The following is a 13,448-nucleotide window of genomic DNA, read 5'->3' on the forward strand; positions in this document are numbered from 1 at the left end:
CGCCCTGAAGGCATTATTATATTGTATGCATTATTATTCTTAAAAAAAATCATTAGCATCATCAAATTTATATTCTACATTAATAAGTCGCCAAAACATTTTAATTTACCATTTAAATCATGCTTTATTTTCATTATAGTTTATTTAATTTTTAGTTTATTTTTATCTAATATATAAAATTCTCGTGTCACAATGTTCGTTCCCATACTCCTCCGAAACCGCTTGACCGATTCTCATGAAATTTTTTATGCATATTTAGTAAGCCTGAGAATCGGCTACTATCTATTTTTCATACCCCTAAGTGATTAGGGTTGTCCACCCCTAACATTTTTTTTTATTTGGACTTTTTTTTGTTATAGTGAGGTATTATGTGGTTGAATGAGGTTTTGTTATTTTTATTATATATTCCCTCATCGTTCACAGCACTACATACCTCTTTCACTCATTTACCACATCCTTACACACTTACAATAAGTTAGTTTTTTCTTTTACACTAGAAATTCCCTAGAAATCTTATATATGGCAAAACAATGTTTGCCGGGTCAGCTAGTTTTTCTGTATATTTGTTTATATCTAATTAATTGATATCTCTTGTTGTTCGTTGTGATTGAGAGAAATATATCACGAATACTGTCTTCATGTATATCTTTATCATGTATTAACCCTTTGCGGTCCTAAGTCTAATCTAATGTAATGGGTCGTGGGTTCTATTCCCACATCGGGCAAACGTTGTGTAATGAACAGGTTTGCTTGTTCTTTGTCTGGTTGTTTATTATCTATATATTATTATGTATATGTTTAAACATATATAAGTATATTTATCAGTCTGATACCGATAAGACAGGGAATCCTAAATTGGGGCAGGATGACCGTGCGTGATTTGTTTCCAGATATTATTATTGTGACTTTTAATGTTTAGTACACACATTTGTCGTCGTCGTGGCCGGACAACATGATTTCCGGCACACAGCTTTGAAGTCGTCGTGGCCTAATGGATAAGACGTCCGGTGCATTCGTGTGTAGCGATGCACCGGTGTTCGAATCCCGCAAGCGGGTACTAATTCTTCTAATGAAATACGTACTTAAGAAATGTTCACGATTGACTTCCACGGTGAAGGAATAACATCGCGTAATAAAAATGAAACCCGCAAAATTATAATTTACGTAATTACTCATGGTAGGACCTCTTGTCAGTCCGCACGGGTAGGTACCATCACCCTGCTTATTTCCGCCGTGAAGCAGTAATGCGTTTCGGTTCGAAGGGTGGGGTAGCCGTTGTAACTATACTTGAGACCTTAGAACTTATATCTCAAGGGGGGTGGCGCATTTACGTTGTAGATGTCTGTGGGCTCCAGTTACTACATAACACCAGGTGGGCTGTGAGCTCGTCCATCCCTCTAAGCAATAAAAAAAAAAAAGATCCGGGGAATCTATGAAGTGTTTTTAGAATTTCTGGCTTCACGTTTCCTCCACTATATATTCAGAATGTAATAAAAATGTAAAATGAATAAAATAAAAACGACATTAAATCGTAAATGTGTATTCAATCACGATATTATTATGTTAATTTTAGGATATTAATATTATTAAATTATTTATTAAATAAATATAAATTCTGCTAAGGATTGAGGTTACAAATATTTTATTGCTTTCTTCCAGTTATATTTGTCTACAAAATCAGATGGGTTGTTTCTTAACTTTAATTTTGTTGCTAATGAAAAAAAGCGATGTTGCTTCAATTTTAAGCCAATTATTATGAAATTATCATCATCATCATTATCCTGCCCTTCTCCCAGTCACCTGGGGTCGGCGCAACATGTTTTCTCCTTGCATACTCTTCTATAATATACCATTTCTTCGCTCACTCCCCTCTTACCCATATCGTCTTTCACGCAATCCATCCATTTCTTCTTAGGTCTACCTCTTCCTATATATCCTTCCACATTCATAGTTAACACTCTCTTGTAACACTAATTATTATGAAATTATGTTGTGTGAAATTTAAAATTGATACAAATTTTAAATGAATAGTAGAGATTAAATTTAATACCTTCAAATTTAATTCACTTAAGAGAGTTTTATGTTTAATGCGAATAATTATAAAAAATGTTAAAAAGAACGAGATAACATGATTCGAAAATAGCTTTTTTTTAATTGATCTTGGAGGCAGACGAGCATACGGCCCATCCGATGGTAAGTAGTTACCGTCGCCCATGGACATCAGCAACGCCAGAGGCAAAGCCAACCTGCTGCCTCCCTTACACTGGGCGTCTTATTAAGCCGAGACGACTTCAATAAAGTTTGATATTTGCTGTTATATATTATACAATGAAACATAAACACTTAAACTAGCTTAAGTATATAATAACTAAGCGACAATAAATAAATTAGCAATATTAAGTCTGTTAAATACTGTATATTTCATCAGATATGGAAAATATTGTCGAAGTTTCTAGTGAATAATAATAAAATTTCCATAAATTCATTAAATATGTCTCGAAACCAGAGAATTATCATTGACAAGGTCATTACACGTTTCTGTCTAGAATTCCAGTTAAAGTCTAGAATCTAGACTCATTTGAATTGTGACCGACTGACAAGTCTGCAAATGTCAGAGCTCCTTAATACAGTCGCGACGAGAATTTTTTTGTTTATTATTTATTTGCAACTAGCTGACCCGGCAGACTTAGTAGTGCCTCAATCGATAAATAAAAGACCTAAACTTTTGTCTATACTAATATTATAAAGAGGAAAGATTTGTTTGTTTGTTTGTTTCGAATAGGCTCCGAAACTACTGGACCGATTTGAAAAATTCTTTTTCCATTAGAAGCCGACATTGTCCCTGATGAACATAGGCTACTATTTAAAAAAAAAAAAAAAATATTTTTTTTGGTTTCATGTGTGTTTTAATGTTTCCGAAGCAAAGCGAGGGCGGGTCGCCAGTATAAGATAAGCTTAAAACAAACAAAAGGAATCCGTCCAACGGGGTACACATCAAAGGAAAAACAAAATTGTTATTTTTTTTAAATTCCGAGCATTTTCATATTTATCTACCTTTTAAACCTTCTCTGGACTTTCACAAGTAATTCAAGACCAAAATTAGCTAAATCGGTCCTGCCGTTCTCGAGTTTTAGCGAGCCTAACGAACTGCAATTCATTTTTATATATATAGATTAAACATTGCGTAACCGTGGAAAAAATGCACAAAACACTTTCTAAGCGTTATGAGTCAAATAAGTTGCGCAGTTTTCTAACAATAGGCTTCCGGATACCAATTTGAAACGTAAAGTAGTTGATTTAATGGAATTTTAATTAACACAAAACGATTAGTTAGTCGTAAGATTTTCTGTTTCTTTTTTTTCCTACTACCTTTTTTCCCACTGATAGCCTTGAGAGGCTATTTCAGCTTCGCCCTAACGTTTGTAGGTTGTAGGTGACCTTACGGGGCTAAAACCAGAGAGTTGCTAACACTGACCCTAGCAAGAGCAGTGCTTCGCAGAATCTACCACCGGTTCGGAAACGCGACCCACTGAGAAGATTATCTTCTGTGTGATTAGTGCGAGCTTTTTAACTTCTCAATCGGATAATTTTCCATTTTCCAAGGAATCCATACAAATTTCAGTTAACTTTTACGCGATCGAGAAGTTAAAAAAACACTCACTAAGCACAGTGATCGCCAGATATTTAACTGTCTTGAAAATTTTGAGACAATATTTATTTATTCACTGATGTCCGTTTAGTGTCAAAGACTTTTTTTTTTATTGCTTAGATGGGGGTGAGCTCATAGCCCACCTGGTGTTAAGTGGTTACTGGAGCCCATAGACATCTACAATGTAAATGCGCCACCTACCTTGAGATATAAGTTTTAAGGTCTCAGTGTAGTTACAACGGTTGCCCCACCCTTCAAGCCGAAACGCATTACTGCTTCACGACAGGCATAGACGGGGTGGTGGTTCGTACCCGTGCGGACTCACAAGACGTCGTACCACCAGTAAAATGTAGAGTAAATGTATTACGACTAAAAACTTTTCGCCTCGCCTGTACTCGTTGAGTGTAAGGTGTATACAGCAGTGATTAAATATTCATATTTGTATGAATATTTCCAAGGCTCCGACCACATTCTCGAAGTCTAAACATTCGTGTATAAAACTTGACAACGCTCGTGACGGTTTAAGTGTCGTAGTAAAATCGTAGATAATATTTGTGAACATTCACGTAAGATCGCCAGATGTTAAGTCGTTTCAAATTTCGTACGATTTCATATTCTGTATACAGGATGTTTTAAAACTGCTACAAAAATTCAAAATATATCGAAGTGTCATTCCGACACGAGAATAATTTAAAATTGGATAGTTTTATCACAAAACATAAGTTTTTTTTTATTACTTAGGTGGGTGAACGAGCTCACAGTTCACCTGGTGTTAAGTGGTTACTGGAGCCCATAGACATCTACGTCGTAAATGCGCCACCCACCTTGAGATATAAGTGCTAAGGTCTCAAGTATAGTTACAACGACTGCCCCGCCCTTCAAACCAAAACGCATTATTGCTTCACGGCAGAAATAGGCAGGGCGGTGGTACCTACCCGCTCACAAGAGGTCTTATCACCAGTAAAAACGTATTAACACGTTGAGCGCCATGTGTATCTTTCTGGAAACACAAAGTACCACCTTTAGGGGCCGCAGTACTTTATTCGTAGGCCAGTGTGTCCGCCAGGAAACACATTTCAATACATTTTACTATGAATTCTAATACCTCTGGCCTCCACGGTTATTTCGGTGTGAGTGGGTTTTTTGTACGACGTTTTGATCAAAAATTATTTTTAGACATAACTTACGAATAAAGTACTGCGGCCCCTAAAGGTGGTACTTTGTGTTTCCAGAAAGATACACATGGCGCTCAACGTGTTAAGGGTATCTTAATCTTCATGAATGTTTCATTACACTTATAAATATAATGGTAGTTCTTAAGCGTACCATCTAAAAATAAGCCGCATCACCAATAACATTTCCTGATTTTATATTTATCAAGATAAAAATTACAAAATTAAGATAAACTGAATTTATATTTATGGAAAGTAATTTTCGCCAACGGCCAGGAATAATCTGGGAAAGTTAAAGCGCATAAGGAATAAAAACTGCCACTTAAGAAGGAAAGATTTTATAAACATTAGCCAAAGGAGGATTATGTACTTGTCTCCCGAGATGAAGGATCTTATGATCTTTTATATTAGCATATTTATGGTATCAATGTCAAATACCGGCTGCTAATGGACGACTTAGCTTATATTAATAAAATCAGATTTGTTTATAGAGTCAATCACTAAGCCGGTAGTGTTAAAAAAGTAATTGTTACACTACTAGCTCCAGACAAGGAAACATTACTAGATGTCTAGAAAATACTTACAATCAAATTCGAAACAACACACCTGCTATATACATATTTATTTTTATATTTTCCAGAATTTCTGTAAATTAAACGGTTGCCTGGAAGATATCGCTTTAAGCGATAAGACCGCCTATTGTACAACTGTATCTGATTTTTTGGCGGTTTTTTGAATGTAAATTGTGTTTTGGTGTGCAATAAAGTGTATTCTCTCTCTCTCTCTCTCTCTTTCTCTCTCTCTCTCTCTCAATTTTCAGACAAATCACCGAACCGAAATGTAATAATCAATGCGAAACTCAAAATGATGAATCATTCAGTTTTCATATCATTATTTGTACAATAAATAAGCCCGCGAAACTTAAGTTCGAATCGTTTTTAAAATGTAATTTTATTAAGGAATGGCAAGGTTTGGTTTAGAGTTGGTAAGACAGGACTAGACGCCCAGTGCACTCACATTGAGCGATATGATTATACCAGCTTTACACTACTCTATTCAGATTCTATTTATTGTAAGGACTTACCTAACGAGTGCTCACGATAGTCTTCTAAAACCATATATATAATTTTCTCCGGTTTCCATGAGTCGTACTAAATAGGTAATTAAAACCATTTTTACGATTTAATTCACGACAAATATCTGTGACCACGAAAACTGCAAAGTATTCTAAACGTCAGCAACATTATAAAGATAATAAAAAACACGAGATTAAATCTTATTAATTATGACATTATTGTTATTGCTGATGGTACGGCGCCTGATGACTCTACAGTACCACATCGTGATATGTCACAAGGCTGGTCACGGTATTCACATGCTAATCATCATCAGTTTTCGGAGCTTTATTCACTGAATCTTGCATGAATGAAATGGCCTGGTAAATTTCATTCGTGCAAACAATAATAACGAAATGAATAATTATTAAGTTTCAATGCGTTTCCAAAAGCCAGAGATGTAAGTCGTCACGCGTATACTGTATATATCAAACGAACAAACAAACAGACCGACAAACATTCGTTCCGTTTCTTTGTGATGTGTTTACGGGTCGCATAAACGTTCGTCTGATTATGTACTTTCAACGAGCAGTTTAATTTGCTTTAATGAGGAAAAACTTTTATTTTTAGAGATTTCGGGTAATTGTTTTGCATCATTCGTTAATTACCCGTGCGGACTCGCAACAAGACCTACCACCAGTAATTACGCAAATTATTATTTTGCGGGTTTGATTTTTATTACACGATGTTATTCCTTCACTGTGGAAGTCAATCGTGAACATTTGTTACGAACGTATTTCATTAGAAAAATTGATACCCGCCTGCGGGATTCGAACACTGGTGCATCGCGCAGCTCTCATGCCAGACCCTATGTCACAGATAACCCCTAATTATCTGTGCCCTAAGTGCAATTAACAAATTATAGTTCATTTCCCAATCGTTTCCCATGCCGTAAGGATGCAAACAATTTCCAATCTAATATTCCTTGTATAATATTTTAAATCAGTCTAGCGCAATGTGATGCGTCATGCAATCGCGTTGATCTTAGTGTCTCCCCGTAGACACAGCCCACTGAGTTTCTCGCCGGATCTTCTCATTGGGTCGCGATTTCGATCCGATGGTAGATTCTGTAAAGCGCTGCTCTTGCTAGGGCTAGTGTTAGCAAATTCTCGCAACTTGAGCCCGTGAGCTCATCTACCCGTCTGTGCGAAGCTGAAACAGCCCATTTTGTTACCAGGGCATATGTAGGGAAAAAAGAAAAATACACATGGCATTTGCACCAGAACCTTATTGTATGCAACAATAAGGTTCTAACTTATGAACGTTGGCCCAGCCCAACAAAGTTCCTGAAGAATAAGGACCATTTACAAATAAAACAGCGAATGTCCTTCATTGCAATATTTATTAGGGGCGTTGCATTAATTACAAGGAGGATCAGTAGTGGTGAAATAAAGTAAATATAAAATATAAAAGAAATTTCCCTTATGTATTAAAAAACCAGGTTAGTATCTACTATCTACTAGATACATATTACGCCCGTAAGGTTGTGGCCTTTTTGCGCTCAGTTAATAGTTAATCTCTTCGTGTGTTGAAACTCTGGAATGTATGGAACTTACTCAATTCCCTCATATTCAGAAATCGTAGAAGATAAGTCGATTCCGTAACGCTGAAGTCTCTATAAAGAAGTTAGCATCGATTCTAAAATCATTATTCAAAGCGAAGCGCTTTCACATTGTAATTAATAGTTCCAAGAATCATAATAAATAGCTCGATTGTATCGTATTACATACAAAACGGTAAGCGCGTGTGGACGGCGTCAGTTCGATTCCCCGGTCGGCTACACCCGTCAGATTAATTGTCGCAGATCCCGCCGCTGATGGCTCCGGTGTGCGTAAACTTGACACTGATATGGTACCACTAAAGTCTAATAACTATGTCGAAGACAGAGGTGACAGTGAATCAGGTAATATTGCCTAAGATCGTGTGTCTCTTGAAGGTGTGTAGAGCGTGGACTGTTTTTTTTTCGTCCTACCTAAGCTGATAGCCTTGAGAGGCTATATCAGCGTCGCCTTAACTAGTAGGTAAGCACACGGGGTTCAAACCTGATGACGTTCTAGCACGAACCCAAGCAAGAGCCGTGCTTCGCAGAATCTACCACCGGATCGGAAACGCGACCCAATGAGAAGATCCGGCGAGGAACTCAGTGGACTCGAGGACTGTAATTTGTACTGGTCGCTTCAATAGTTAACTATATTCAGAGAGAAGGTTATTTGTTATTTTGTTTTAATGTAGTTACAACGCGTGCACGTACGATCAAAATTTTTAATTGACTTACATTGACTGTGTTGCCGCAATTATTATTGTGTTTCAAAATTCAAAAAAACAGTCATACAAAACTTTTTTTTTTATTGCTTAGATGGGTAGACCAGCTCACAGCCCACCTGGTTTTAAGTGGTTACTGGAGCCCATAGACATCTACAACGTAGACGCGCCACCCACCTTGAGATACAAGTTCTAAAGTCTCAGTATAGTTACAACGGCTGACCCACCCTTCAAACCGAAACGCATTACTGCTTCACGGCAGAAATAGGCAGGGCGGTGGTACCTATCCGCGCGGACTCACAAGTGGTCCTACCACCAGTAATTACGCAAATTATAATTTTGCGGGTTTGATTTTTATTACACGATGTTATTCCTTCACCGTGGAAGTCAATCGTGAACATTTGTTGAGTACGTATTTCATTAGAAAAATTGGTACCCGCATGCGGGATTCGAACACCGTTGCATCGCTTCAACACGAATGCACCGGACGTCTTATCCTTTAGGCCACGATGACTACATGTTTCTTCATGTTTAGGATTGCCCTAAGCAGAAGGCATTGTGCGATCTTCGAATAGCTACTCAATTTAGGTTCATTGAAAATGAAGGTGCAATTAATGGATAATAGCGCTAGTCCATGAGCCGATACCAAAGTGTATTTTAGAGCTAAAGTAGTTGATTTACATGACATTGTGAACTGATCCTTCATACTCACCTCGTAAGGTGGCTTTGAAACATGTCGTGGAATTTTCAATTGTAATAAATCCTTGAAATCAGCATAAGTGTTTTTCGTGGTAAAAATGGTATTATGTTGGCAATGATGTATTTTGACATTATAATGAAAATAGAACAAAATAAAATATAATATTTTTCTCTGTTAGTACCTACTTATTTGAAAATCAACATTTTAGTATAGTTAGATGTAAATCATAGGACCAAAAGAATAAAAAAAAAACCAAAAGAAGCAACAAAAGCTCCCATAGGAGCTTTTGTTGCTTCTTTTGGTTTTTTTTACCATAGTAGTGCAACTGACATACTACTGGAGATAAAACCCAAGGAACGTTGACTTCAGGCAGGCGGTTGGTCGTAAAACTCATGCTAAAACCTTCACAGCATGATAAACGGATACGCTACATCGACCTTACATAATGTAGAATAAGCGCAAGAAGAAGAAGCTGTTGATGATGTACAGCAAATTTCACAATATTATGGAGACCGCTTGGAATGGTTTATCTATATTATTTATACTCTTCGGAATATTACTTTCAGAAGAAAGTATATCAAATTTTATAATTTCCGATTTATTTATGGAATTTTCATTATAATCGTGCATAATTATTTATTTTAGAGTTCAAATTCAAATGTATTTTCATTATTTTTATATTTATTTTTGTTGATAGGTGAGATTTAGACGTTGAATTACTTATTGCGCATCTGGTATTGGTTACCTTGGATTTCTGGTCCATAGGAGCATAGCGGCAGCAGTTATAGTAAATATATTTCACACACAGCTGTGAGCGAGACCGCGATGGAATGCTTCATCTGTAAATAATAATATTAATAATGTTTTTATTTCAAGTAACCATGACTCATATAAATTGTTAATAAGACTTAGACCTATGTTAGTAGTTATATTTACATCACAATGAATTACTGTGGTAACATCCCATGGGAGATGGCACCACAGCGACCCATGTATACACAGTCCAGCCTGCTTGCGATCATGCTCAGGATACTGTTGGAGCTGGCCATCACTCTGTTTACCAGAGATGCACACCTCTTACGCATGGTAGCGTAAAAACAATCTATGTGCGCGTCTGCAAACATCCCTGATGCGCTACAAAAGCGGGGCAGCACCACCAGCACCCTAAACGCGTTATTGTATTGAACACGGAGAGCGTTGTACGATCTTTGAATATATCCAGCCCACAAGCTGCACGTGTAAAAGTTAGTACAGTAGGCCCTAAAGAGGGTGACCTTGACTTTAAGTGAACACCGTGCAAACCTGCGAGATAGCATGTTTGCTCTAACCGACAACGCTTTCCCCTCTCGTTCAATATCTTCATCATCTTTGAGATCAGGGGTCAACACATGGCCGAGATATTTAAATTTATAAACTCTTGTCAATGGCGTTCCGTTGAGTACTACGGGAGGTATTTTATCATGCGTCCCACCCCTGGTCTCAAAGACCATGATCTCCGACTTTTTACAGTTGTACACCAAACCGTGTGATTTGGCGTATCCCTCACACAAAGAAACAAGTTGCCTTAGGCCACGGATAGACGCGCTCAGCAGCACCATATCGTCTGCGTAGCTGATGTTGTTTACGCACACCCCGTCTATGAAACAACCAATGCTGGTCCTACTGAGCTCGCCGATCAGCTCGTTCATATACAGGTTGAAGAGCGTAGGCGAGCTCAACCCGCCTTGTCTCACCCCACACTCCAACCTATACGAAAGAGACAAAGCCCCAGCCCATCGCACATTGTTGATCTGGTTCCCATACCAAAACTTTAGAATGTTATTTATTTCCGTGGGTAGTTTAATATTAGTAAATACAAAAATTAAATAGATTAAATTAAATTAAATAGATTAGTTATAGTTCAGATCGCTACCTCCAGATACAGGAACAGATGGAGAAAAATCTTACCAGAGAAAGTGATACAGAAGAGGGGTCACGACCTTCAGCATTGAAGAACATGACACCAGGAGGAGGAGTTATAGTTAGCCGTAGCGAACAACTACTAGTTAATAGTTTTTTTTTTATTGCAGACAGATTTATAGGCAGACTAGCATACGGCCCATCTGATGATGAGTGGTTACCGTCGCCCATGGACTTCAGGGATGCCAGGGGCAGAGCCAAGCCGCTGCCTGCCACTTAATACTCTCCACAAGCCGCGTTTGAAGAAGGACATGTCATAGCGCTCGGGAAACACCGTGTAGGGGAGCTCGTTCCGTAGCCGGATGGTACGTGGTAAAAAATACCTCTGGAAACGCACTGTCTATGAACGCAGCGGTTCCAGAAAATATGGATGAACTCTGCTTCAGTGGCGGGACGTGCGATGATAAAAAGGAGATGAGAGGATCATCTCAAACAATTCCTTAGAGCACTCCATTAATTAGATTAGTTAATCTAAAATTAGATTAATGATTTGCTTCAGGATCGCACAACGTATTCAATATCAGATTCAGATCAGAACAGATCACGATTAAGCAGCACCAGTATAATTGAAGTCGTCGTGGCCTAAAAGATAAGACGTCCGGTGCATTCGTGTTGAAGCGATGCACCGGTGTTCGAATCCCGCAGGCGAGTACCAATTTTTCTAATGAAATACGTATTCAACAAATGTTCACGATTGACTACCACGGTGAAGGAATAACATCGTGTAATAAAAGTGAAACCCGCAAAATTATAATTTGCTTAATTACTGGTGGTAGGACCTGTTGTGAGTCCGCGCGGGTAGGTACCACCGCCCTGCCTATTTCTGCCGTGAAGCAGTAATGCGTTTCGGTTTGAATGGTGTGGCAGCCGTTGTAACTATACTGAGACCTTACAACTTATATCTCAAGGTGGGTGGCGCATTTACGTTGTAGATGTCTATGGGCTCCAGTAACCACTTAACACCAGGTGGGCTGTGAGCTCGTCCACCCATCTAAGCAATAAAAAAAAATGTACATATATCTTATTCATAAAAACTCCAATACGACAAGTTGTATCGTAACGATAAATCGTAATTTATAAAAACACAAAGAAACCGGCTACAAAATTAGTGTCGCCTGTTCTATCTAGAGTATCAACGTTATTAATAAGTGAAATGAGCCAAGTTATATATTTAGAATTCATATGAGATAAAGCCTTTCACGGATAGTGACATTTATGGGATAGTTTTGAAGATTATTAGAACTGTAGGACTGTGTATATAACTAGTAGGTAGAAGTGTGTTGCGTCATTTAAATGTGCTATTGAGAACTTATTCTTTGCCTAACTTTAAAAAACGCGGTAAAATAAGTGCTTTAGGGTTAAAACCCGACGCGTGGAAAATTTAAAGTTAGACTTAGAATTATTATTTGGATCACTTTGTTGGTTAGTTTACGACTTTTGTCCTGTTCAGATCCTGGTGCTTCCTGCTAATGGACTTTTGCAGAAAACGACAAAGAGAAGATCTTAGTCATTGGATGGTCCGAATGTTATTTTCCGGAAATTTCTGCAAACTTATCTTGAAAATGTTGTTAAGGCAATTCAGGCGTCTGTCAAATATCTTCTGTTCTGAATGACAGCTACCGCTACAGGTTTAATATATCATAAAATCATAAATTTAATACGCTTTTATTCGCTTCAGACGTATGTATGTTTGTAACGGAATCTTTGAACTTGATTTTGACCCCGGATTAACTCAAAATTTGGTATACTTATTAAGAACCAATGACAATTCAATAGTTTAAAAACAAATTGAAGAAAAAAAATGGGAAAAATTGAAATTTAACCAAATAATGGAAAATAAATAATAGTTTAAAAAACTAACAAAATACGCTTTTATAGAAAATCCAACTAAAAAATATAAAATAAATTTTAATAAATTTGAATTAAAAATAGTGTAAGAAAAAATGATTTTATTGTAAAAAAAGCGCCCGTGCATGGTATCAGTAGTTACAAATATTTTATGAACAGATATGAGTAGAAGGGTTATTTTGATAATATCCTGAAAAGCACCTACACTGTTTTTAATTCAAATTCATTAAAATTTATTTTATATTTTTTAGTTGGATTTTCTATAAAAGCGTATTCTGTTAGTTTTTTTTAAACTATTATTTATTACCACTATCAACGTATTCAATGCTATCTAGTTTATTAACGTGGATGAAAGTGTTTACACGATATTAGTATCCATGTGTTTGTGTAGCTGACTGTACATATTTGTTAAAGCTTCATACTTTTCGGGTTTTCCTTCTTTACATTTCATTAAAGAAATATTTTTGAATGTTCCTTTTCGAATTCCTGAAACTGTGGAGAACAAAGTGCTGTGTAAAATGTTTTTATGAAAAGATTAAAGTAAATAAAAATATATACCTAGAAACATATTACCTGTGTTTTTTAATATAAATATTAATGTATAACTTGGTGGTATATAAAACTTGGTTAGCTTGTATTTACTTATGCCTAAGCCTCCAAAAACAGAGATAAGATTTAAGCTTGTTTGTAGTATCTCATTAAATTATGATAATTTCTTTGAGATGTGAAGTAAAACAAATGAA

The sequence above is a fragment of the Bombyx mori genome, chromosome 7 (assembly GCF_030269925.1).
Source record: "Bombyx mori chromosome 7, ASM3026992v2".
Lineage (NCBI taxonomy): Eukaryota > Metazoa > Arthropoda > Insecta > Lepidoptera > Bombycidae > Bombyx > Bombyx mori.